This window comes from Megascapheus bottae, chromosome 10, assembly GCF_031878675.1.
Source record: "Megascapheus bottae isolate mThoBot1 chromosome 10, mThoBot2.hap1, whole genome shotgun sequence".
In the NCBI taxonomy this organism is placed as follows: domain Eukaryota; kingdom Metazoa; phylum Chordata; class Mammalia; order Rodentia; family Geomyidae; genus Megascapheus; species Megascapheus bottae.
Genome location: NC_143518.1, coordinates 39,900,245 through 39,921,883, shown reverse-complemented (window position 1 = coordinate 39,921,883; position 21,639 = coordinate 39,900,245). Strand labels below are relative to the sequence as shown.

The 21,639-nt window shown below is 44.7% G+C and overlaps 3 protein-coding genes and 1 pseudogene across 3 annotated transcripts in view; 1 reads left to right on the top strand and 3 right to left on the bottom strand.

Annotated features, from left to right (window-relative positions):
• The window catches only part of LOC150058223 (protein S100-A8-like), a 49,142-nt gene extending 29,420 nt beyond the window's left edge, over positions 1-19,722 (bottom strand). Inside the window, exon 1 of the mRNA XM_090340975.1 lies at positions 19,644-19,722. The gene's annotated coding sequence lies outside the window, so the exon portion shown is untranslated. The remainder of the gene's footprint in view (positions 1-19,643) is intronic.
• The window catches only part of LOC150058222 (protein S100-A15A), a 43,365-nt gene extending 23,642 nt beyond the window's left edge, over positions 1-19,723 (bottom strand). Inside the window, exon 1 of the mRNA XM_090340971.1 lies at positions 19,644-19,723. The gene's annotated coding sequence lies outside the window, so the exon portion shown is untranslated. The remainder of the gene's footprint in view (positions 1-19,643) is intronic.
• Positions 1-19,730, bottom strand: part of S100a7 (S100 calcium binding protein A7) — a 23,446-nt gene extending 3,716 nt beyond the window's left edge. The window contains exon 1 of the mRNA XM_090340973.1: positions 19,645-19,730. The gene's annotated coding sequence lies outside the window, so the exon portion shown is untranslated. The remainder of the gene's footprint in view (positions 1-19,644) is intronic.
• Positions 7,474-9,051, top strand: LOC150058224 (heterogeneous nuclear ribonucleoprotein H-like; annotated as a pseudogene).
• Positions 19,731-21,639: the final 1,909 nt, after the last annotated feature.

Genomic DNA, 21,639 nt, shown 5'->3' with positions numbered 1-21,639 from the left:
GGCTGATTCCATCAGCTTCTCCAACATGACTTGGCTCTCAGAGGTCTCCACACCCAAGTCTCTGTTCCAAGGCTCAGTGGCACAGAGCCTGCCCAGCAGGCCCCATGCAAAGCCCTTTTGCCTTTCTAATCCCAAGGAGTGGGCATGACTGGTGAGAGGGAAGATGGGAGAGCTGTTGTATCACAAGAAATAAGGCACTGTGGAATTTGCAGGTCAAATCAGTCTCTATGCTTCCAATGAGTCATTTAATGAACTTTCATTCACTGTCAATAATGTGAGGAGGGGGGGAAAAAAACTTTCATTACTCATAGGTTACCACCATGTCAGGTAGTGTTCTGAGAGCTTTGACTGCACTATCTCACTTAATCCCCAAGAAAATCCCATGTAAATAATCCTGCTTACAGGTTTGGGACTGCACATTTAGACAGATTTCCCAAAAGAACATCCCTAAATATATGACAAAGCCTGACTTTGCACACAAATCCTACTGATCCTGAAGCCCAGCTTATAGCTCCCTGAAGAGATTGAGTCTCTGTTGTATTTGTTTCTCGGCCTTGGCCTGCCCTGCAGAAGTACTTCTTCCAGGATGGGGGCTGTGCACAGAACAACCAAAATGGACAAACTATAGCTGCATATAATCTGAATTAACTTCACAAGCCATATTCAGAAAGGAATCAACACAATGAAATGCATGTCATATGATTTTTGTTGGTGGTGGTGGTGGTTATGGGGCTTAAACTCTGAGCTTAGGCATTATCCCTGATCTCTTCAGCTCAAGGCTACCCTCTACCCCACAGAGCCACAATAGCACTTGGTTTTCTGGTGGTTAATTGGAGATAAGAGTCTCACGGACTTTTTGTCCCCGGGCTGGCTTTGAACCTCGATCCTCAGATCTCAACCTCCTGCATAGATAGGATTACAGGCATGAGCCACCAGCTCCTGGCTTGTTATATAACTTTATTTGTATATTTTTTTAAACTGATCTACGGATTTAGAGTGAATCCAAACTATTCTCTTTTGGAAGGAGAGAGGGTGGTGACCAAAATGGGTCTATGTTCTCTAACATAGGTATGTCACCAAAAGATAAAAAGTCAGGCACTGGTAGCTCACACCTATGATCCTATCTACTTAGGAGGCTGAGATCTCAGGATTATGGTTCAAAGCCAGCCTGGGCAGAAAAGTCTGTGAGACTCTTCTCTCCAGTTAACCACCCAGAAGCCAGAAATAGAGCTCAAAAAGTAGACTCTAGCCTTGGTCAATAAAAGCTCAGGAGCAGAGGTTCAGCCTCTGGGTTCAGTCTTTGTCACCCTGCACTAGGATTAACTCTAAATGTATCAAAGCCGATACACTGAAAACGTTACAAGAAGGAATTGGAGATACTCTAGGTCTCCTTGGCACAGGTCGAAACTTTCTTAATAAGGACCAAGAAACACAACAAATCAGAGAAAGGCTGGATAAGTGGGACTGCATTAAACTGCAGAGCTTCTGTATGGCAAAGGACATAATGAATAGAAACCTTAGGCTCTCCTAGCAGAGATTTGCAATAGAGCAAAACCTTGATACATAAGGCCATACAGTATGACGCTAAATGAAAGGACCTCTAGGATATAAAAACAAAAGCCATATAATGAGTGAATTGTTGTCCTTAACGTACTATGTTATCTCTCATCTCTTCTACTGTCCCTTGGTTATCTCATATTGTTACAATTTTTCACCCTGTTATCTGATGTATTTTATATATGCTTAATTGGTTATTTGAAATAGGAGAAGGTAGGGGGAAAATCAAGTTGCGCAGGGGGGAGGAGGGAGGGAAATGGGGACCATGACATGAGAAAGGGTATCAATATTGGTGAAGTAATGTACCTTCTATCTGGTGAATATAATGTAACCCTTCTATTAAATACAATAAAAAATATATGAAAAAAGGGAACTGAAGGTGTCACTCAAGTGACATTACTACAAAAGCAATAGTAATAACTAAATAAATATTCCAGTACACATGATGGAAAAGATAGAAAAAGCATTTACTGGTAGGTGTCCTCCATAACTTTCTTGCTTCCCTGTGAGCCCTCATGCGGACTTGGAGCTCTTGCACATGGTGAACTGTGAAGAGCTGTACTTTCTATTCCACTTTATTAACTAACATGCATGTTGATTGCTTACTTCTGCCAAACATGAGAAGAAACTCAAAAGCAAGCTTGTTTTGCAGTTTCCAAAATCTTTTATCTTTTTTTTTAATATTCCTGTTTCATCACCTTTTATACAGATTTAAGGTGTTTTTGTTTGTGTTTGTGTGTTTATTTGTTGCCAGTCCTGGGGCTTAAACTCAGGGCCTAGGTGCTGACCCTGAGCTTCTTCTGCTCAAGGCTAGCACTCTACCACTTGAGCCATAGCACCACTTCTAGCCTTTTCTCTTTTTTTGAGTAGTTTACTGGGGATGAGTCTCACAGACTTTCCTGCCCAGGCTAGCTTCAAACCATGAACCTCAGATCTCAGCCTCCTGGATAGCTAGTATTACAGGGCACTCTTGAAACTAGAGTTCTCCAATCTCTATCTCCTGTCAAAGGGGAAAAGGCTTGAGGGAGAATAGAGGAAGGTAAGAAGCTTTGTGCACTGTGTGTCAATTTTAACTTATCCCACTCCCTCCCCCACACCGGTCAGCCCCTGACATGGCTTGGGGTCCCCATTTAGAGTCAGCCGAGGTTATAGAGTCAGAGTCACTGTTTGCAGAAATGGGAAAAGTTATTTGGAGTCCACCCACTTCCTCTAGAGACATTCTATCATTCTTCTTTCTATAGTTTGGAGGTGAAATGTCCCCTAAATGCCCACGTGTTAAGACTTGGTTCCCTGCTCTATGACATTTTGAGGGTAGAGGAACCTTTAAGGAGTTGGGGCTAGCAGGAAGAGGATGTGCCACTAGAGTTGTGCCCCTGGAGGAGAATTAGGTCCCTTCCCTTCCCCTCCTCTCCCCTCCCCAGTATTTCCTGCTGTTATGAAGGGAGAATGCTCCCTGGCACTGGGCCCCGCTACAACACTCTTGCCACAGCCCCAAGTGAAGGGCCAACTGATGAGCCCAAATAAACCTCTCCTCCTTACAAGTTGTTTGCTTCAAGGACTTTATCGTAGTGATGGGAGCTAAGACACATCTTTCACCCTATAGATGCTGCCCCTCACAGTGTGCTGTCAAGGACTGAAGTCAGATTTTCCAGGTTCAAGTTCTGCTCTGACACATGTGAAACATTTGACCTTGGACAGATTGCTTCACTTCTCCTTGTGGAAAATGAACACTGTAGTCAGTGTAAAAACATTGTTTTTAAGATCAAGTAGCACAATGAGTACAAAGCACTTGGCAGAATGGCTAACAGAGCAAACCTGCAGAAAATGCTAGGTAGCTATTTTTATTATTTTATTTGGACTACTTTTCCTCTTCAACCTAAAGGTTTGGCATCATTGACTCTTCTCCTTTCAATCCTATTTTACATTCCTCTCTCTCTGAGCGATCTTTTTAAAATCTCAATCTAATCAATCAAGTCCATCCTGATTTGCTTGAGACTAAGGGATTTCCCAGAGTCAAGACTTTCTGTGCTGAAACCAGAATGACCAGGCAAAGCACTCTAAGACACTCTCCTTGAAATGCTTTTAGTTTAAGTACAAATCCTATGTTGTTCAAAGCCCAGAGGGATCAGCTCTTGGCTTCTGTCTCAGGCCTCCCCTTCCCTCTGTTCTATTTCCAGGTCCTCCAGCACCAGCCACCTTACTTCCCACCTCAGCAGCAGCTGTCTCCATTCATGCCGCATGCCCAGGCCACTCTCTTGCCCTCCATCCTCCATCCTCCCTGGCTAACTCTGGCTTCATGTATCTAGGAAAGCGTGTCCTCCCCGCCCCCTCATATTTATACTTGGCTGCATCACCAGCAGCCAACATGAAATCTACTCCCCACCCCACAGCAGGATCAAAGTGACTTTCTCCTGAATTAACTAAATCAATTAAAATCTAAATACTACTTTATTTGCTGATTTAATGGTGATTAACTGGCAGCCTGCTGACAAGCAAGGCCCTGGGAAAGACATCAGTCAGGGAAGAGCTGACTGGGTTCCTGAAGGGAGAAGAGAGACAAGAAGTCTGGGGAGCTGCTCCATCTCCCCAGCCCCAGCTTCTCTGTCGGGGTCCTTCGTCCCTGGTCCCCTCTACTACTAGGGGGATGGGGAAAAACATACCCCGACCAGGCCAAGCAGTGAGAGGAAGGGGCCCAATGTCCTTCCGCATCCAGTCTTCTTACCCCAGAGCATAAACAGAGATGCCACACAGCTTCATCAAGGCAGAAAGATTCCCCCTCTCCCCCCTCCCCCTCCCCTTCTACCCCCCCCTTCCCTAAATCCCTCCTCCTTATATTGGGTGAGGGAGCCTATCAGTATACAAGATGGACAGGACAAAGAGATCCACCTGTTTTATCCCTACTACAAGCCTCAGCAGAAAGTTATTAGGCATGGCGTTACTCGGCCCCCAACACTTCTCAGTATAGAAGGAGAGTCCAGAGAGGCCCATGCCAGGTCTAAACATTTCTTATAATGTCTCCTCATCCTGCGAATCAGGAGCCTCGCTTTTCACAGCTCAGATCTCAACCCAGAACTTTAGCTTACCCCTGTCCTGCCATGGGTGCAGCCTTGCTTAAGAGAACACCTATAAGGAGTTAGCACTGGGGATGGTGGCCTAGAAGCAGGGCATGTCATATTATCTCATTGCCTAAGTTCACCTTGACACAATATGCCCTGTCCCAGCCTCTCCCTCCACACACATTGTCTCCTGTCCAGGCCTTCTCAAGTCACCTCATCCCTATTATTCCATGAGCTTTTTCCCCATGTCCTGAACCCACACCACCCCATCTCAGAACTCTTTTGCCTAGAAGGATGCTCTAGATCTCATGTCTCTTCTGAAGGTGACACTCAGAATTACTCTCTCTGAAGGCCATGCCTCTTTTCCCTCAAGAGCAAGGACTAACTCTACTCATGTGTCAGCTTACTGTGGGAGAGACTCTACCTCCCTCCCCAAACTAGGGAATTTTTCCAGAGGTGATTTCTGCCCTCTGACTCATCTCCAGACTCTGATTCAGACCTTTAACCATACAGGGTCCCAAGAACGTAGTGGAAAGGGCCAGAAGCTTCCGTCCTTGCTCCTTGAAGATCGCAGGTTAGACAGGGAGGTTTATGGGTCATTTTACTATGCCAGCAAAGAAGAGACATGAGTCAAGCCTGCTAAAAAGTGCTGTCAAGCTAAGAATTCACAGAGGTACCCACTGGGCTTCCGGTAGGGGTTAACTCTGAGTCCCAACTCCTAAGGCTCTGGCCATACTGACAGTGGCCCTGAACGTGGGCAGTGTAGGTGTCCAGGGCCATCATGTCTCCCAGCCGGCCTCTTCGATCCCATCCTCGGCTCACAGACTCGAGGAGAGGATGGAAATCATTATACTCAGGGCTTACTAAACACTGGCCTTGTATCCAGCACCTCCTGTTACCCACATACGTGCGTGATATTTCCATATATTCTGCAATGATTCTTGGAAAGTAGAGACTTCTCTATGTTCCACACAAAGTGAATCCAGCCTCTGGGCTGGGATATAGCTCACTGGCAAAGCATTTGCCTGGCAAGTGCAACATCCTGGGTTCAAGCTACCCCACAAAGAAAAGCTAAGAAAGAAAATGAAAAAAAAAGTCCATCCACATCCATCAAGTACTTTGGCAGCCATCCAAGAGCCCCTATGGGATGTGTTCATTCAATCAGCAATTACCAGTAAACTACTTAATGCCAGATCTAATCCTATTAATACTGGGCCCCTCCCTCCTCCTCCTCACCTCATCAACTTGGATAGACTTCCACGTAGCCACAGTCCAAGGAAGCACAAACCTGACTACAGAAGTAGCGATGATTTCCTTAAAGGATCCAAACTAGGCATTCATACATAATTCGCCTAATTCTTCCCAGAATTTTTACCAGACATTTGATTCCCCTCAAGGCCCCCTATCTTATCACACAAACCTCCCCAGCTCTAACCCTAACCCTAACCCTAACCCTAACCCTAACCCTAATACAGGTCTCTATCCAGTTTCTTCCTGTCCTGTTACTGTTTTATCTTCTCTATGTGTACACGTGTGTGCACGTGTGTGCATGCACACACATGTAGGTAGGTATGCATATGAGCAATGAGACTGAACTCAAAGCCTCAAACTGTCTCTTGGCTTGTTCACTCAAAGTTGGTGTTCTACCACTTGAGCCACACCTCTATTTTTGAGTTTTTGCTAGTTAATTGGAGATAAGGATCTCATGAACTTTTTCTGCCCAGGCTGACTTTGAATCAAGATTCTTAGATCTCAGCTTCCTAAGTAGCTAGGATTACAGGAGTGAGCCACTAGATCCAACTTGTTCTATCGTCCTTGTCCTTCACCACATTGACATTCCCTACCAAATTATCCTCAAGGACTTTGGTTTCTCCAACCATTGCCAGGTCTCTCTCTAAAGAGCTGAGGCATGGGCCGGGAGTTTGGCCTAGTGGTAGAGTGCTTGCCTAGCATGCATGAAGACCCAGGTTCGATTTCTCAGTACCACATATACAGAAAAAAGCCAAAAGGGGCACTGAGACTCAAGTGGTAGAGCTCTAGCCTTGAGAAAGTCCAAGGACAGTGCTCAGTCCCTGGGCTCAAGCCCAGGACTAGCCAAAAAAAAAAAAAAAACAGGGCTAGGAATTTGGCCTAGTGGTAGGGTGCTGCACTAGCATGCACGAAGACCCGGATTCAATTCCTCGGTACCACATACACAGAAAAAAGCTGGAAGTGGTGCTGAGGCTCAAGTGGTAGAGCTCTAGCCCTGAGAAAGTCCAAGGACAGTGCTCAGTCTCTGAGCTTAAGCCCAGGACTGGAAAAAAAAAAAGAGCTGAGGCAGCTATATGCCTCCTTCACTCTGCAGATACACTTGTAGCACCCACAAGGGTTTAGTTACATGAAAAAGTTCGTTGTAGCTGGCAGTAGATGGTTCATGCCTACAATTCTAATTTCTCAGAAGGCTGAGATATGAGGATCAATGTCTGAAGCCAGCTCAGGTAGCAAAATCTACGAGATTTTTATCTCCAGTTAAGCCCCAAAAAAATCTAGAAGTGGATGTATGGCTCAAGTGTACAGCACCAATATCAAGCAAAAAAGCTAAGGAACATCACCCAGGTCCCTGATCTCAAGTCTCAGTATTACCACAAACAAAAAGTCTGTTGCATGCCTATATATTTGCAATCATTAGGAGAAAAAACATATGCTATTTGTTACAAAAGAAAAAAATAAAATATTTGTGAATCAATCTCACAAAACATATTGGTTCTGGAATACATATGAAAACATCTAGTTGGTTTGCAGAAGATAAACAGAAGAATGTTATTTTCCCCACCACACAGAAGACTTGCTGTGTAAAGATAGAAAACAGAACAAAACAGAGATGACAGATACAAAACCACACTTAAATGGCAATGTGGACAGTGGAGAGACGGAGTCTAAAGCAATGATGCAGGTGAGAACAGACATTGATAGGGAAGACAGCCAGTACGGAACCACATTTTGTTTTGAATCACATAATATCTGAAAAATAAATTCGAGTCAAGTTAGAAACTAAATTTAAAAAACTGAAAAAGCTGGGTGCCAGTGGCTCATGCTTGTAATCCTAGCTACTCAAGAAGCTGAGATCTGAAGGGGTTTTGTTTATTTCTTTTTTTGCCAGTCCTGGACTTGAGCTCAGGGCCTGAGCACTGTCCTTGTACTTTCTCAAGGCTAGAACTCTACCACTTGAGCCTCAACACTACTTACAGCTTTTTTCTATGTATGTGGTACTGAGGAATTGACCCTGGTTCTTCATGTATGCTAGGCAAGCACACTACCACTAGGACAAACTCTCAGCCCCCCAATGAGATTTTTATCTCCAACTAACCACTCAAAAACTGGAAGTGGCACTGTGTGCTTAAGTGGTAGAATGCTAGCCTTGAGCACAAAGAGGCTCAAGGACAGTGCCCAGGCCACACAACCAACAAAAATGTACAACGTTCAGTCTGGGTGCCTGGGGCTCATACCTGTAATCCTAGCTACTTGAGAGACGAAGAATGAGAGGATCTTGGTTCCAGACTAGCTGAACAAAAATCTCACAGGATCCCCTTCTCAAGAGAAAGTTGAGTACAGTGTTACTGCTTCTTATGGTAGCCAAGACCAGAAGACTAAAATAGGCAGGTGGTACAGGCATATACTTGGGCTGGAAGTGAGAAAGTCTCTCAAAAATCATCAGGCCAGGGCCACTTTTACTCAGCCACACTCAAGTTAGGTGTACAGTGTGTTTGGATGTCAGGACCCTTGAAGAGAAGGTGCTTTTGGGCACTGGATGTAGAGAGAGATCCGTGGTGAGGGTTCGGAGCTTCCCTTCTTCCTGCTTTGCCAGTGGAATGCAGCAATCTTTTGCTGACTGCAAAATTCAAAAAATGTTTTGAACTCTTGTTGAACTTGAATCAGAAGATGAAGTTAAATTGGTCCCAGGGGGGTAGGAGACCAGAAACTATGAGACACAGATGTGTTGAAGTGTTCAAAGTCAAAAAGCATTGAAAGGGAGTGAGTAGGTGTTAGAGCCTGCTGATTCAAATAGTTCTGACACAGCCTATGATGGCTTTGTGTGGCCAAGAGGACTCCGCTCTGATTTTCGCCAGGAAGAAATTGCACAGGGCTAGTGGCACTGGACTTCCAAGGGAGGAATTCAGGGGAGGCGTTTGTAAACTTTCTGTGCAGGAAATACCTAGACAGGTTCTAAAGAAGCACAAGGAAAGAATAGGGCACAGGCATACTGAAATGGTTTAGGTCAGATGAGCTGAAGTTTGAACTCATTACCATCCACCATGGAAGCGTGTGGCCATCAATCAGCCAGGTTCCATGACAGAGTTGGGCTGGCAGAGGGCATAAGAGTATTTCAGAGGAGCTGGCTCTGAGAAGACAAGGCTGTGATGATGAGAATGCCCAATGGGTATACATATCGGTCAGATAGATTTGGAAGAGACCTCAAGTATTGCTTTTTAAGGAATGCCCAATCACTGATCTGGGGATAATGGCTCTATTTTCTAGATCCCCAAGGGAACACGGTATACATATTTGGATACTACTTTACAGACCTATTGAGAATGACCTTTATAATTTGTCTTCACCTCTCAATCTTGTGAGGATTGATCCTTTTGGCAGAGTAAAACAGATGTCAAGTTTGCAATTATATGCCTGGCTAGATACTCGTGGTTCACACCCTTAATCCCTAATACACCTCAGAGGACTGAGATCTGGGGATCATGGTTCAAGGCCAATCTGGACAGTAAAATCCATGAGATTCTTATTTCCAAATAACCACCAGAAAACCAGAAATGGAGCAGTGGCTCAAAGTGGTAGAGCAGTAGCCTTGAGCGAGAGTTCAGTGATAGCACCATGAGCTTGAGTTCAAGCCCCATAGCCAACAGTAACAAATGACAAAGAGAATACGCTACATGGATATGAACAACTCTTCTTGAATTCTATAGCAGGTGCTTCTGGAAGCCAAATAATGAGTGCCATGGTCTGATCAAACCAGTTCAGTTATGGTGTCCCAGCCAATCAGCAACTGAGTGGCGGGTATGGAGGCAACCATGTCCACGAGAGCAGTGTCAGTGGATATAGCCAAGTTTTGTAAGAAAATTCCAGTGATTTTCAATCAAACATTGCCAAGGAGCAGTGAGTCATAGCCTCTTCTGTGGTGGAAGACGAGCATCACGGGTGTGAACAGAAGGGAAGGAGAAATGCCTTGTCCAAGTATGAGTGTTGGATGAGAATGTAATTGATTCTTGTTCAACATTTTTAAAAAGAAAGCCAACAAACTTCAGTTTAACAGGTTATACAATTCAGCCTTGTGATTTATATTTATTCTGTAGAAGCAAATGGGGTGTTATAAAGACTTGAGATTCAGGAACTTTGTGTGTGCATGCCAGTCCTAGAGTTTGAACTCAGGCCTGAGTTTGTTTGTTTTGTTTTCTCAAGACTAATGCTCTAGTACTTGAGTCTCAGTTCCACTTCCAATTTTGGGGTGGTTAATTGGAGGTAAGAGTCTCATGGACTTTCCTGCATGGACTGGCTTTGAACAGCAATTCTTAGATACTAGCCTCGTGAATACTAGGATTATAGGTGTGAGCCACTGGTGCCCAGATGAGGGTCAAGATTTTTTTAACGCTGCTGTCAGCTGTCATCTAGGATGTAACAGCAAAGTTGAGCAAACTATGAACTGTTAAAGAATTTTCAACTTTTCTCAACTTAGTTATATTGTCGGAGGTATTTAAGCAGCAAGTGTATTCAGATTAAAGCAGCTGAACTATGTTAAATGCTATGTTACCTTAAACACTGTTTGAATGCATGTTGAAAGACAATGCCTTTTTGTAAGCCTCAATAATGGTATCAATCTACCATTAATAGTGAAATATGTGGAGCCAGGAGTGTAGCATAGTGGTAGAGTGCTCACCTCGAATGCACGAAGCCCTGGGTTCAGCTCCTCAGCACAGAAAAAGGCAGAAGTGACACTGTGTGCCTCAAGTGGCAGAGTGCTAGCCTTGAGCAAAAGTGTCCAAAGACAGTGCTCAGGCCCTGAGTTCAAGCACCAAGACTGGCGAAAAAAAAAATAGTGAAATATGTGTCATGTTTGTTCAATCTAGTTTCATTTGATAACTTTTAAGGCACTGAGTTTTGGTTGTTTTTTGTTATTGTTTGTTTTGTTTTATGCAGGTACTGGGGCTTGAACTCAGGACAACAAACTCTTCTGCTTTAGCTTTTTTACTTAAAGCTGGTGCTCTACAATTTGAGTCACAGCTTCCCTTCAAGGTTTTTGCTAGTTAACTGGAGATAAGAATTTCACAGATTTGTCTGCCCAGGCTGGCTTCAAACTGTGATTCTCAGGTCCCTAGCTTCCTAGCTAGGACAGCATCAAGTGTTGGTTGTTCACAGGTCTCTGACGTCTGTGTTCCATTATTCCACAAACTTCATCTCTGGCCAATTCCAACTTTTCCAGAACTTGCCACAAAAAAATATCTTAAGTTTTGATATAGTCTGCTCAACCAGAATCTATACATTAAATCTCCTAAATTGCATTTGTTACCTCAATGTCAATAGGGGCCTTACTGTTCATCATCGCCTCTAAATTTCAAGCCCCTCACCTCCTATGAATTTCCAAAGTCCTCCCCAAGTTTCCTGCAAATGATGAAAGACTCCCTAAGTCATCACGCTGACCTCTGTCTCTGCAGCTTCAAAATCCACCCAAAGCAAGTACAAAATATAGACAGAGCTCATGAACACAAAGGATGTTCCAAAATATTAAGAGGAGTCTCAGCAACAGTTTATTTCACTCAAGAAAGAAATCAAAGAGATTAAAAAAAAAACTAAGAAAGCAATAGAAGATAGCATTCTCCATCAAAACTAGGTGTTGGGATGAATGGATGAATGGATGGATGGATGGATGGATGGATGGATGGATGGAGGCAAGGGAACATTCAACTTAGAAGAGCCATGGATGGGCAAACTTTGGAATGGAGCAGTCAGACCAGGCCAAGCAAGATAGACACTTTCCTGGCTCTCTTGGCCTGTGTCCACCAGCTCCCACCAAGCTCTTCTCATTCCAGCAACACCCTCCATAGAAACCTATTCCCCACCCCCCCACCCTCTCTCCCCCCTCACCCCCCCCCACTACTTTTCTCCTACTAAGATAAAACCTGCTGGCCCATCTTGGTAATGATTTGGCCATTTCTCTCCAGACAGGTCCTCCAGTCCCACCTCTTTTCTAAATGGAGAAGACTGATGTTCCCATGGCCTAAGCATACTCCAGACAGCCACTGCTGCTGCCATGAGCCCCAGGAACCTATCACTAACTTCTTGGTATTAGACTAGAGGATTCAAGAGGAATCCATGTTGGGATCATTCTACCCTCCAGGGAGAAGCTACATGATAACCTCACCATCACACCAGCAGCTCTAAGGACCAAGGCACTGTCTCCTCTGGACTGGGAGATTTCTAGGTACCACTCTGTGGTTAGGGCCAGAGACCACACCCCCACTCCTGCTGCTAGGTTCTTCAGGACTGCTCAGGGAAAGGCAATGGACTACAGCAACAAGGAAGAATGAAAATTGTCTGATAAACACCCCAATGGATAAAATTGGGCTGGTCCCAGGAGATTGGTGACTGGGGTCACACCTCCTCTGAACTGCTCTGAAACAAAGAGGATTTATTCTAAAGGTGTGTGGAATTTTTCTCAGAGATTAATCCTATTAGTAAGGCGTGGAGCACATAAACCCCTCCCTGCTTGTTGGCATGGTCCCTTCACCTGTTCCCAAGAGAGTGAGCAGGCTATGACCTGGCCCCTCCCAGGGCCGAGGACCTGTATGATCCCAGTGGCCCATCCATGGATCATCCCACATTCATCCTACCACCTTCTGCTTTACCCTCTGGCCTCTCCAAACATCATCATGGACCAGCACAGAGCCCAGAGAGTCCTCAACACGAGTCCTCAGATGATCCAGAGATTTCTAAGCAATTTGGGCAGAACAGTTCTGAGAAGTCTATAGAGCAGAACTCAGGACTCCATCCAAACCAGACGAGGTAAACCCACCCCTTCAATCCTTTGCTCTCCCATGCCTTCCTCACCTGCAATCTCTTCCCCTACACTCAATTTACAAAGCCTCTCCTAAGGGCCAGGCTGTGTCCCAACACCAGAGAAAAAAGGATTTGTAAGTCAGGAGACAGATGTCTCATCTTCTCTCAGCTTATAGTTTGAGAACTAAAAATTGTTTTCAAATTTTCTTTTTCTGCTCTTCCTTTCTGTTATTCTTTTTTTTTTTTGCCAGTCATGGGGCTTGAACTCAAGGCCTGAGCACTGTCCTTGGACTTTTTTTTCCTCAAGGCCAGAGCTCTACCACTTGAGCCACAGCACCATTTCCAGCTTTCTTCTATGTATGTGGTACCAAGGAATCAAACATGGGCCTTCGTGCATGCTAGGCAAGCACTACCATTAGGCCAAACTCCCAGCCCCCTCTGTAATTAATTCTTTAAAAAAGGACGCCAGAGGCTTACACCTGTAATCCTAACTACTCAGGAGGCTGAGATCTGAGGGTCAAGGTTCAAAGCCAGCCTGGGTAGGAAAGTCCATGAGACTCTTATCTTTATAAATTACCAAAAAGCTGGAAGTAGAACCGTGGCTCAAGTGGTAAAGCACTATACTTACACAGAAAAGCTAAGGGACAGAGCCTTAGCCATGAGTTCAGGCCTCAGTATTGATACCAAAAAATAACAATCTGTCCTCATTACAGAAAATTTGAACTATTCAAAAGCACATAAATTAAGAAGGAAGAAACATTCATTTTGTTACAAATAAAGTTTTGCTTTGTGAGTGTGTGCACACATATGTATGTGTATGTATATGAGTATGCGTGCCCCCAAATGCCAGTCCTAAAGCTTGAACTCAGGGCCTGAGTGCCCTCTCTGAGCTTTTTCACTCAAGGCTACCTCTCTACCACTTGAGCCACATCTCTACCTGCAACTAGTTTGGTGGTTAACTGGATATCAAAATCTCATAGACTTTCTTGCCCAGGTTGGCTTTTGAACTGCTATCCTCAGATCTCAGCCTCCTGTGTAGCTAGGATTCTAGGCATGACCTTTTTATATTTTATTACTACTTCTGTTGTTTTAGTAGTATCTTCATCAAACCAATGCATGCACACAGATGGGTTTTTCTTTTAAGTTTAAATAGTACAAAACAGCTAATAATAAAATGACAACATTCCCCGCCCATCCTGCATACCCACTCACCAATGCAATCCTTTACTTCTCTTTCCCTTACTCTGCAAATGCCAGCATCTAATAATGGAGCTTAGGCTTCCATCGCTTAGCCATTCCTACTGGGTTCCCCCACCCCCACCCCCAGGGAAGATGGAAATTTAACTCTCCTTATTCCTGTTCCTCAACTCCTCTCCCTAACCTTCCACCTATGTTTTGTTAGATGGTTTAATTCTTCCCTTGACTACCTTTGAAACCTCTTAATCTCAACCCTAAGCCTCCCTTTGTTGCAGACAGGCCCTCTTTACCCCTCAGCAGTGAAAGGAAGGTGTGCTGCTACCCTCCCTCCAGCTCCCTGTCCCACCTTCCTCCTCCCACCTGCCTCCTGTCAGACTTGTGCTTTTATGTAATCCAGCAGAGTACTGACACTCAAATCCAGAACCATCCTAAATCTTCAGGCTTTACTTGTAGATTTACCACGAACAAATGAAAAATAAAACACTGTGTTCAAATAATGACATAATAGTATAGTGACATAATTACTGTTTACTGCATAGCTGGAGACTGTGCAGATGACACTTCTTTGGTGGACCAGGGTCATGACCTCTGGTCTTTTTCTGGATAATATTTCTAGTATCACAAATCCATGCCAACCACAGCCCAGCTTACAATAGCCATGTTAGGAGAAGAGCCCAGATGCCCCATAATGGATGAATGAAACAAAAAGTTATACACACACAATGGAATTTTACGGAGCCATAATGAAAAATAAAATTGTCATTTGCAGGAAAGTGAATGGATCTGGGAAACATATTGAGCAAAGTAAGCCATGTCCAAAATGACAAAGGGTGCACATTTTCTCTCATATGTATGTCAAAATACAACTTCCCATGGGCACTGGTGGCTCACACGTGTAATCCTAGGTACTCAGGAGGCTTAGATCCGAGAATCCAGATTCAAAGCCGACCTGGACAGAAAAGTCCACGAGTCTTTTCTCCAGTTAACTCTTATCTCAATATATCAAGTGGTTGAGCTCCAGTCTTGAGTGAAAGGAACAGCTCTCAGGCTTTGAGTTCACACCCTAGTACTGACCCAAAAACAAAATGCAACCTCCCATATAGGGCCATATATACTTATATGAACAAATTAGTTGACTAAACTGTAGTATACACAAGAAGGAAATTTCATGGAGTAAATCATTTGAACAATTAACAGTTTAACAAAATAAGTATCAGGAAGCTGAAACAAGTTTAGGAAGTGAATAGGGGAAAGGGATAGATGAATAATGTAAGACGAATGAACAAGGGACAAATACAGCCAAAATACTCAGTGCACATATATGACAAAGGAAGTAGGGTTCTCTGGGTCTAAGTGGAAGGAAGAGAGAATTGGGGGGGGGGGGTGGGAGGTGACTGATCAGGAAGCACTGGACATTTAAATGGACATCTTTGTATCTTTTGAAATTCAGAGGAAAATTATTCCTAAGTATGAAAGCCAAATTCATTCTTTTTCCTTTCTGCTCTATACTGAATGCTGTAAGTTGAATTCAAATGTTGTAAACTAATCCCCAATGTGATGGCATTTGCAGGTAATATCTTTGGGAGGTGGTTAGGTCATGAAGGTAAAGACCTTGTGAATGGAATTGCATCCTCCTAAAAGAATCTATGGAGTTCCTTTGTCCCTGATACTATTGTATTCTGTCCCAGGAACACAACAAAAAAGACAGGAAATAGGGCCTGGAGTTTGGCCTAGTGGTAGAGTGCTTGCCTAGCATGCACAAAGACCCAGGTTCAATTCCTCAGTACACATACATAGAAAAAACCATGGTGCTGTGGCTCAAGTGGTAGAGCTCTAGCCTTGAGAAAGCCCAAGGACAGTGCTCAGGCCCTGAGTTCAAGCCCCAGGACTAGGAAAAAAAAAAGGAAGACAGAAATCAGGTCCTAACCAGACACTGAATGTGCTGCTGTCTTCCTTGATCTTGAACTTCCCAGCCTCAGGAATGATGCAAAATAAATTTGTTTGAACCACCCAGTCTATGGGATTTTTGTCATAACAACCTGAATGAACATAAAGAGACAGAATAAAGTGGACTTTAATTCTGTCTTTTATCTGAAATCATGCCACGTTTTGAAATGCCTTCTTCCTGGTTATAGTTGTAACTGCTTTTTTGGGGGGGGGGGGCTCTTATTAAGAAACTTATGAGTTTTGTATTACATGTATTTCTCCTTCATAACATAATTAGACCTCTCACTATGTAACACCAGCTTCTCATTCTAGTACATGTAATTTTTTCCCACCAGAAAATAAAGCTACTAAATCTCTTTGCTTTCTTTTCTTAGCTTTTTTAACAATACTGGGATTTGCACGCAGGGATTTGTGTTTTCTAAGCTAACACTCCACGGCACAAGAGCACTTGTTGAATCCCTTTGGAAGATGAAGTTTTCTTCTAGTTCCCAGGGAGAGGGAAGCCTCACAAGCAGACTGTCAGAAGCCAGGCGTTGGGTGAGCAGTATAGGAAGAGTGGGGATTTTTTTTTTAATGAGTATGATTACTTGGTTGATTGGCTGGTTTTTGTTTTTGTTTACCATATGCTCTGTATTTCTGGGTTTTGCCAGGAGTATAATGAGTTCCTTTGGTCTTCACATGTGAGTATCTTTTCAGCTCCAAACATCTTCCTTGGTGTTGTAGAGATTTCTTCTCAGCATATGCTGGTCAATGGAACCATTTTAACCACATGGGGGCAGCTGCAGCAGTTCTGAGTAGAGTTGTGGAATCCCGCCAAGCCAGAACCAAGTTCAACAAGCTCTGTGATCTCCACTGTTGCTTACCCTTCTGAATTGTGGTTCCTCGTGAATGGAAAGGTAATAATGCCTTGCAAGGATTAAATATCATGTTTACAGAGTGACTCACACAGTGACTGGTCTCTAAGAACTATCAGGTTCCAAAAGACCTAAAGTTTTACTTTTTTTAAGACAAAGTCAGAAAAACATGAGCAAAAAAGTAATTCTCCTGTGACTCTACTCATGTGTTGTTCTCAATTTCTATTTGATGCATAATTTAGCATGCTTGGGTGTATTGTATGCTTAACTTTTCCCTTTGCTGGGATTCCCACCCCCCTTCACCCCCATGTACTTTTACTTTTACTGTGGCCAGGGCAACATCAACCACAAGAACTGGATTTCAGGGACTGGATGGGGGAAAAAAATCACACTGTAGATACTTCGTTTGGATGATATTGGTGTTTATTACAAAAGACCCAGGAAACTCCATTTCCTCAGAACATTCCAAAGGAAGTCAAGCCAGAGGAGCCTACCAGTGAATGCTTCCCCAGCCAACATCACCTTACTGAAATTCCAGCAGTTTCCTGACATGGTTCCCAAATTGTCTTTAGGGAAACCATGTTACTGGATCTAACCTCCAGGTTAGATATGAGTGCCATCTTGATCTATCACCCACGTATGCAGAGCCACATGTATGCACTGAGACTCTAGCCACCTATGCTATTGGACATGAGAGGCTTGATCAGAGACCCTATCACCAGGGAACAGGGCTCTTGGGACCAGCAAGGTTGACACTGTGGCAAGTAGGAGGAAGGCAGTATAATGAGAAACACGACCAGAGACACATAGAAATGCCAGGGAAAGCCCCTAGGAATAAGGACAAGGGATCAGAAGACCTGTATGGAGATGAATGTGGAATAACATCAATGATTGGCCTCCACAGTATTCCCAGAACACTCAGACGTACTAAGTCCTTTCACCCCTGTCATTTTGTACCATTTGACTTGCCAGCTTCATGCAGCTGACCTTCACCAGCTCCAGGAACAATCACTTCCCTTTCCAATGTTAGAATCAGAGAAGACAAGGACTTCTTTTTTTCCAGAAGTGCTCTGCTCCCCTAAATGCACATGAATGCACTGCTTAGGTTGAAGTGTGCAGACCCTACCCCCCCAGGCCCACTCTCCAGAGCCCAGGCCCAGCACTGAGCTGGTTCTCCAGGTTAGGCACAAGGGAGTGGCTGGGGTGCAGGCTGTCCTCGAGGGAAAGCTGACACCTACGTTTGTGTTTGTGTTGGCATTCCATCAAGTGTGCACATCCTATAAGCTGCTTGCTATTATCTGAAACCTGCGGGATACTAGGCTTGGTGCTAGACAGGAGTACAGCAATGAGGCCTGCACCCAGGAGTCATCAGCGAGACTGAGCCCTTCAAGACATCCTGAAATAACTCCCAGGCACCCTTGCTTGCTGCCTACACCCTTAAAGCCCCTCCTGTTGAGCCTAATCTCATCTACTCTTGTCTTCTTGCCTCAGCTGAGCTCATCTTACAAGGTCAGTGTGGGTCACAGTCCTACACATAAACACTGTCCACTAGTTGCCTCTCCATTCCAGAACCCTCCACAGGGCAGAAATGAGCACCTGCTATATGACAGGCCTGTGCTAAATGAAAATGAAAATGCTGACATAGCCACCTGGAAATCAAGAGAAAGGCTAGAAGTGGAAAACCCGGTGCTGGTAGCTTATTCCTGTACCAGTAGCTATTTAGGAGACTGAGATATGAAGATTGCAGTTCAAAGCTAGCCCAAGCAGGAAACTCTATGAGGTTCTTATTTCCAATAAGCTACTCAGGAAAAGCCAGAAGTTATTCTGTAGCTCAAGTGGTAGAGGGCTAGTCTTAAGAAAAAATAAGCTCAGGTACAGTGCCCAAGCCCCAGAACCAGCACCAAAAGAAAAAAAGGAAGGAAGGAGAATAAAGAAAAAGAAGAAAATGGCCAGGCATGGTGGCTCACACCTGTAATCCCAGCTACTCAGGAGGCTGAGATCTGAGGATCAAGGTTCAGAGCCAGCCCAGGCACAAAAAAACCTGAGACTCATCTCTAACCTCTAGAAAATGGGAAGTGGGGCTTGGCTCAAGGGTAGGGTGGTAGCCTTGAGCTGAAGAGCTCAGGGACAGGGCCCAGGCCAAGTTCAAGCCCCAAGACCCACAAAGAAAAAAAAAAGTGGAGACAAGAATGTAAGCTGAATAATATTTTACAGTGTAACAAGGACAACTGTGGAGGGATGTGTTAAGTAAAATGAAAAATAAAAGATTTACTCAGGAACCTAAAAGATTCTTCAGCAAAGGAAACGAAACCAGGCATTTCTTAGTGCATGTAAGTTATTTCAGTATAGAAGCGTATGACTTCAGTCTTTCCTCTCCCGGTTAGACCTCTGGATTCAGTAGGATTGTTTGCTGTGAGAACAACTTCTCAGAAGACTTAATTTGGGGTTTGAATGGTTGTAAATGATGTAAGTTTTTTTTGACTAAACATGGAGAAAAATGTGTTACACATAGAAAAGTTCTTACAAGCTTTGACTGGATGGTTTTTTTATATACTTCCAGTATTTGAATGGACTAGCCTAGAGGAAGTCATAGTTTCAGTATTGGTCATTTGATATCCGAGGTGGGAGGTCCCTCAGGACGAAGAGCGACGGTGAGGGTCTGATGACGGCAGGGACAGTGAATACGTGGGGGGCGGAGCCCACAAGGACGTCAGGGGCGGGGTTAGTGAGGACGTTGAGCGGAACGTGGAGGTGGGGGAAGGGTGGCAGGGGTCTGATGACGCCAGGGGCAGTGAATACGTGGGGGGCGGAGTTAGTGAGGACGTTGAGCGGACCGCGGAGGTGGGGGAAGGGTGGCGGGGGTCAGATGACGTCAGGGGCAGTGAATGGGGGGGCGGAGTTAGTGAGGACGTTGAGCGGAACGCGGAGGTGGGGGAAGGGTGGAGAGCGGGGTTACGCGGGGCAGGAGAGGGCCCGTAGGGGAGTCACTCACCAAGGGCGGACAGGAAGCACTGTAGCGGAATGTGCGGCCGGCCACAGAAAAGGCGGAGGTCCGGGAGTGGAGTTTCCTTTCTCGGCTGGAGGTGGGGGGAGCAGAAGGCGGATTGACCCTCAGAGGAACGGAGGGGATCCAGCGACTCCTGACCCTCTCCCCAGCCGGGTTTCGGCACCAAACGTGACCTTTGCGGAAAGGAAGCGCCACACAGTTCAAGAGAAGAGGGAGAGAGCGAGGAGAGAGAGAGGGGGGAAGACCTCCAGCCGCACAAGATGGAGTCAGGCGGAAGAAGAGAGCATCTGGCCGGAAGCGAGAGATTATATAAGGGGAGGGGCGGTCACAGCGGAAGCGGATGTGACCTCAGAGGAGGGGGAACTACTCGCTACTGAGGGACCGTCCACTGCCTCCAGTTGCCAAGGTTACAGTGGGGGGGGCGGGGCGGGGATTTCCAGGGTGCGCGGGAGAGAGCGGAGGGAAGGAGTCGTTTATGCGTGGAGCAGGAATTAGAGCCTTTGAGTGAATCGCACCTCTACATTCAATGCTGACTGGTCAGCGTAACACATGGTTACCATATGCAGAAAGAAGCATTAGCATCTGTAAAGCTAGTTTAAAAAAAATCGTATCCTGTAAGCACTTTCTGTACATTGTGCCAACAGGGAGGACAATATATCTGCAAAAAAAGAAAAACTTCTTTTCTCTTTAATTTTTTTTCTGTGAAATTATTTACCAACATTCTCCTGCTCCTTGTTCTTACAACCTTTATTCACATCAGGACTCGGCCAAGCTGTTTGCCTGATATGATATCTGAATGCTAACCAGCGATAAAGATTAAAAAGTCTGTTGGCACATCACACCTTAAAAGTATTTGTATTGCTTTGTAATTTAATTTCTAAATATACCACATACATTTATAACTTCATTAAATGCTCTAATAAAAAAAATAGCAAAATTTTAAAAAGCAAAGAAATGTCACCAAGAAGGTGACATGTGAGCTGGGTATAGAAGGTTGTGGGAGTTACCAAGAGACAAGGGAAACATTGCATGAACAATTTATGGAGGAGCCAAAGAGCACAGAAAGGTCTAGAGAGGAAGGTGTTTTCTAATGTGTGGGAGGGACTCCTCTCTGCCACCAGGAAATGTGCTTAACAAACTGTGGTGGGGTAGAGCTTCATGCAGAAGACCATGCTTTATCTCCTCCTTGGTCCTGTGATCAAGTTTTTTCCGAAAGTACTCATTAGACAAACACAACTATGTGCAAGATACACCCTCACTCCATCAATACACCACGAATACACCCTCTCTGGAAAATATTAACACTGCCTTTATTGTGCTGCGGTATGTTTTGCTTGTTTTCAGTTTCATCTCTCAGCGGACCCCAATGAAGCTGCGATGCCTCTACCTGAGCAACAGGCCCATAGCCCTTTGCACCTACAAGTCACAACCTCAAGTAAACAATCACATGTTACAGTGATGACAAAGAACAGAGCTCAGAAGCTTCCTTCAAGCTTCTCCCAGCTTCTCCTGAATCTTTGGAGCTGTGTATTAGGACTAGGTGACTTGACCCTGATGAAGGACAAGCAGGCTGGGGGCTTGACTGACAACCTGCCTAGCCAGAACCAGGCACTGAATTCAAACCTAGAACCAGGAAACAAAAAAAATATGAGCAGACAAGACTACTTCTCCAGCCAGTTGTTGTCCAAACGGTGTCCATCAGGTTCTTCCAGGTAATACTTGGACAGTTGCACCACCCCAACCCTCTCATGAACTCTTCCCAGAGCAAGACCATACTGAATGGGGATGGAGCTGTCGTCAGCAGAGGGAGCTAGAGAAGCAGTGATGTACCACTGAAGGGAGGGGGGGGGGTCAGATTCCTCCTGTCCTGACCAGGCTCCAGGCCCTGGCACAACACTGCAAGCCCAGTGTTTTGACTTTTAAGGGAGACAAATAAGAAAAGGGTCTCTCTAGCCAGCAGGCCTTCTCTTCCACTTCAGTC